Source organism: Oryctolagus cuniculus, chromosome 12 (genome assembly GCF_964237555.1).
Source record: "Oryctolagus cuniculus chromosome 12, mOryCun1.1, whole genome shotgun sequence".
NCBI classification, from domain to species: Eukaryota; Metazoa; Chordata; class Mammalia; order Lagomorpha; family Leporidae; genus Oryctolagus; species Oryctolagus cuniculus.
This window is the reverse complement of record NC_091443.1, coordinates 40,921,282-40,926,398: the sequence shown is the minus strand read 5'-3', so window position 1 is coordinate 40,926,398 and position 5,117 is coordinate 40,921,282. Positions and strand designations below refer to the sequence as shown.

Here is a 5,117-nt window from a genome sequence, read left to right as displayed (position 1 = left end):
CTTCGGGCGTTCGTAGCGGCCGAGGAGGCCCCCGGTCCTGCGCCGCGGTGTCCCCGTCCCCGGCTCTCGCGGACGCGGCCCGGCCTGAACGTCCCCCGGGACCAGGCTTTCTCGGAGGGTTCGGGTCCTGGGAGCCGAGCCGGCACCGGCGAGCACAGAGCGCGGGCGCAGGTTTCCTTTCTGCCCCCTGCGTCCCCGTGCCCGCCCGGCGGCGGGGTCCCCGTCTTCGCGGGTCTGCGCTTCAGGCCCCAGATGCCGGGCCCAAGGGCTCCCCGCTAGCGCCTTAGCAGGTGGCCAGGCGGGTGGGCGGGGACGTCACCACACGGGGCGTGGCGCATGCAGATGAGAGGCGCGCGCAGAGGCTGCCGGTCGTGCGGGGTCCGGGCCTCCGAGCCCCGCGTGGGCAGCACGGCGGGGGCGTTCGTGGGGTTCCCGAGGGGCAGGAGGACGGGCGGGGCCGGGAGGGGCCGAGGGCCGCGTGCGGAAAGTGACCGTGCGCTGAGAGTGGGGCGGGCGCGAGGGTGTCTGGCGGGTGGGGGGGCGGCAACTCATACTTACCTGGCAGGGGAGATACCATGATCACGAAGGTGGTTTTCCCAGGGCGAGGCTTATCCATTGCACTCCGGATGTGCTGACCCCTGCGATTTCCCCAAATGTGGGAAACTCGACTGCATAATTTGTGGTAGTGGGGGACTGCGTTCGCGCTCTCCCCTGGCAATTGTTGTTCCAAAAACAGGTTCTTTTCTTGGCTTCGCCGGGGTGTTTCAGTACCTCTGTGGACCTGGGCTGTGCGTGTACTGTTCGGCGGCCGTGTCTGCGTTCAAAGTGTCACGGCGTGGGGTGGGTGTGGCGCGTGGAATTCCGCGTTCAGGGACATCTCCTTTGCAAACAGCGGTTCCGGAGAAGCCTCACTCACGTCGCAGGCGCAGTAGCACGGAACCTGCACAGGCGCTTTACCCGGCTGTCTCCGCGTTTGAAAGGCCACGCCTCCCGCGCTGTGTGAACTGTCCAGTGCACTGGACGCGCACAGTGGGACTGCTACACGGAGTCACCCGCGTAACAAGGTAGAGGGCAGGACAGCTCTGGATCGCTCTAAGGGGCGCCGGGGGTGTGCTGGTGTGGCACAGCGGGTTACACCTGTTGCCTGGGCTTCTGTCAGCTGAACTGCGCCCTGAGACGGCACAAGTGGTCATAGGACACGCGGGAGGCCTGGATGGAGTCCCTGGATCCTGGCTCTGGCCTGGCACAACCCTGGCAGTTGCAGGTGTCTGGTCTAACGGGCCTCTCCCTCTCAGCCCACAGACCCCCCCCCCCACACACACACACACACACACTGGTTTCACATGAGAGGCATAAATCCAACTTTTTTTTTTTTTTCTTCCCCTTTCCTTTTTGTTGCCGTGATAACAAAATAAATCGGGGGAGAAGTTTAAGCCTTTGAAGGACCCAGGTACTTGTCGGGGCCCACGGCACCCATTAACTGAGAAATATGCTATTTGGTCTGCAGCCTAATAGCAATTTTATCTATTTTAGTGACGGAGAGAGGTCTTCTATCCACTGGTTCGCTGCACATGTCCACAATGGCGGTGGGCCAAGCCAGGCCGAAGCCAGGAGCTTCTTCCCGGTCTCCCACGTGGGCTGCAGGAGCCCAAGTACTTGGGCCATCCTCCACTGCCTTTCCCAGGTGCGCCGGCAGGGGGCCGCATGGGAAGGGGAGCTGCCGGGACTTGAACTGTCGCCCATATGGGACGCAGGCTCTCCCCTCAACGCCACAACACCGGGCCCCCCTGATCGCAGCTTTCGAGGTAGACTTCCACTAGTGGCTCATTTAATTTTTATGATACTGATACAACAAGCAGAAAGATTTTTCCAATTTTGGAATCCCCACGGTGGAGGAAATGACGATAGCTGAGTGACTTCAAAAACTTACTCTTTAAGAGCTGGGGACCCAACCAGAGGATCTGCCCAGCCATCACCGTGCAGACTGTCTCCTCTCTGCAAAAGCTGGATCCCACTATCCAACACTACCCTCCCCCAAACCGTCGACCCTGATTTTGGATTTCCTCATTTCGGTTTTCTCGTTCTGTGCGGTAGGTAGACAAGTTCATCTGCAAAATCAAGGTGATGCCCACACTGTGCGCTTTGTAACACTTTTCCTGCAGCTGACACAGCAAGCCCTCCCTCAGCAGTTCACTCCAGTTTGGCAGTATTGCAGTTATGTCCCGGGAAGCCTTGAATCCCTGTGAAACCAGGCGGCGGCACATCGTGCTCTGGAGTTCAGAGGCTAGCAACTAATCCTCTGTGTTTTGCATGATGATGGGCCCCTCTGGTTGGACTGAGTTCTCTTAACTTTTCCGGTACACGATAAGAAAACAGGAGAGTTCCCACACCCTTGGCCCCAAGTATGGAATTTTGCCACAAACGCTGGACATGAAGTGGAAACAAGAAGGAATTTGGATGCAGCCGCTAGAGGGACAGAAGAGCAAGCAGAACCGGAGAGCAGAGCTTTGCGAATTCAGTCGGGAACGTTTATGTACTTCCCTGTCATCCTCGTTATAAGTCTGTTTAGTGGTCAACTGTGTCTCGGATTCACATGGCTCCCAGAATGAGTACCCTTCTGAAAAACCACCTCCCGGGGTCGGCACTATGGTGTAGTGGGTTTAAGCTCTGCCTGCAGCGCCGGCATCCCATATGGGCGCCAGCTCGAGTCCCGGCTGCTCCACTTCCGAGCCTGGGAAAGTAGTAGAAGATGGCCCAAGTCCTCGGGCCCCCGCAGCGCACGGTGGGAGACCCGGAAGAAGCTCCTGGCTCCGGATCAGCCTAGCTCCGGCCCTGCGGCCATTTGGGGAGTGGACCGGTGGATGGAAGACCTCTAGCCCCCCTCGCCCCTCCTCGCTTCACTCTGCACTTAAAATAAGAAACTTAAAATACACACATCCTCCCTTATATTTATTTCAAAAAATCAGTAGCGGAAAATTTTACTCGCTTCTGTAAGCATTTTTCCCGGTGGTGGTGAGCTCCGGGGAAGCAGGCCTGCGCACAAAAAAGATTTTAATTAAGCATCGCTGGAGGGAAGCTGTGTCGTGAGGTCGACCTCACACAATCCCTAGGCTGCGCCTAAAAATGCAGTCATGAACGAAGTTGTTCCCACGAGAGTGCTGGTTGCGCCGCGTCGCGCCACAACTCAGTTAATACCTACAACCGCAGCACTCGTCTTGACCCTCCGCGCATCCTGCAGAAGCAGCCTGTGCTTCGGCGTCAACCCAGTCATTTCCCAGCGAAACACTATTTTTAGCAACCGCAGAAAACCAGGGGAGAGCGCGAACGCAGTCCCCCACTACCACAAATTATGCAGTCGAGTTTCCCACATTTGGGGAAATCGCAGGGGTCAGCACATCCGGAGTGCAATGGATAAGCCTCGCCCTGGGAAAACCACCTTCGTGATCATGGTATCTCCCCTGCCAGGTAAGTATGAGTCGCTCGGCCCGGCCCAGCCCACACCCTCGCGCCCGCCCCACTCTCAGCGCACGGTCACTTTCCGCACGCGGCCCTCGGCCCCTCCCGGCCCCGCCCGCCCCCCTGCCCCTCGGGAACCCCACGAACGCCCCCGCCGTGCTGCCCACGCGGGGCTCGGGGGCCCGGACCCCGCACGACCGGCAGCCTCTGCGCGCGCCTCTCATCTGCATACGCCCCGCCTTCTCTCCGCGGCCCCGCCCCGCTCTCCCCAGCCGGAGGGGCGCGGGGCGGGCTGGAGCCCGCCGAGCGCGTCCCCTCTCGTCCCTCTCGTCCCTCTCGTCCCCCTCCTCCCCTCTCCTCCCCTCTCGGAGCCCGAGGCTCGAAAGTAGAAGCGGCTGGATTTCCTCGCCGGCTCCGTCCGACTTCGCCCCCGGGGAAGGAGCCGCAGCCCCGCGCGGCGGCCCTCCCGACGCTGCCCCGGGTGGCCTCTCCCTCGGCTGCCCTCTGGCCGGCGGAGCGCGGTCTGTCCGCGGAAACGAGGGTCGGACCGAGAGACCCGCGAGGCCGGGCGGGAGCAGGGTGCCGCGCCAGTGCCGGGCACCCACGGCTTCTCTGAGAAGCCGTGGGAGAAAGCAGATCCCAGCTAGCAGCGCTCACTGTGTGCTCCTGTGTCTCTCTTGTCTGGTCTGCGTATGTTTTGGAGAGGCGGGGTGAAGGTGTCTTGTCTCCCTTAGGACAAGGCCCTTGCCTTCCATAATTCAGCCAAAAGTTTGCCATGTTCTGTACTTGCTGTTCCGAATATAACACCATGTGCCCTAGCAGCAAGCTGCATGGTAAGCATTGCAGCAGGGACTCGAACTGGCATTCGGATTTGGGATGCTGCGGTAACCCACTGCACCACAGGGGCCACCCACCTGCCAAACCCCTCCCCCCACTTCACAGTCTGGGCTCACCCTTTTGTTTTTAAATTTTTCATTTATTTGAAAGGCAGAGCATCAGAGTGACACACACACACAGATCTGCCATCTGCTGTTCACTGCCCAGTGGCTACCAACGGTAGGATGTGCCATGTCGAAGCCAGGCTCCTGAAACTCCATCTGGATCTCCTTTGTGGGAGCAGGAGCCCAAACACTACATCGTTTGCCGATGCCTCCCATGTGCGTTAGCCGACGTTTGATGGGCAGTGGAGCAGCCGGACTTTAACCAGCACTCAGGTGGGATGTGGGCATCTCAGGCAGCCACTTAAACCTGTTGTGCCACATTGCCAACCCCTAAATATTGCTTTTCTAATTCCCTCACTCATACATTTTGATTAGCCCTCTACTGTGTTACCAAAACCTTGGTCCCTTGGGGCCAGTGCTGTGGCAGCAGCAGGTTAACGCCCTGGCCTGAAGCGCCGGCATCCCATATGGGCGCAGGTTCGAGACCCGGCTGCTCTACTTCCGATCCAGCTCTCTGCTATAGCCTAGGAAAGCAGTGGAAGATGGCCCAAGTCCTTGGGCCCCTGCACCCGGGTGGGAGACCTGGAAGAAGTTCCTGGATCCTGGCCTCAGATCGGCACAAGGATCGGCACAAACCGAGTCTTCCAACTTTGAGGCTTCCAGGATCCCTGGAACTCTCAAAGGATGAGACTCTGAACTTGTTAAAATAACAGCTGTTTG

The 5,117-nt window shown here is 59.4% G+C and overlaps 1 long non-coding RNA gene and 2 other non-coding genes across 3 annotated transcripts; 2 read left to right on the top strand and 1 right to left on the bottom strand.

Annotated features, from left to right (window-relative positions):
• Window positions 1-549: 549 nt before the first annotated feature.
• On the top strand, window positions 550-2,921 carry LOC127483815 (uncharacterized). Its single transcript, XR_007910532.2, has 2 exons — window positions 550-1,064; window positions 1,534-2,921. It is a non-coding gene; the product is annotated as an uncharacterized lncRNA (long non-coding RNA).
• LOC127483969 (U1 spliceosomal RNA) lies at window positions 551-714 on the top strand. The gene has a single exon (XR_007910760.1). It is a non-coding gene; the product is annotated as a U1 spliceosomal RNA (small nuclear RNA).
• A 388-nt stretch (window positions 2,922-3,309) lies between the features above and the next one.
• Window positions 3,310-3,473, bottom strand: LOC127483958 (U1 spliceosomal RNA). The gene has a single exon (XR_007910749.1). It is a non-coding gene; the product is annotated as a U1 spliceosomal RNA (small nuclear RNA).
• Between the last annotated feature and the right edge of the window lie 1,644 nt (window positions 3,474-5,117).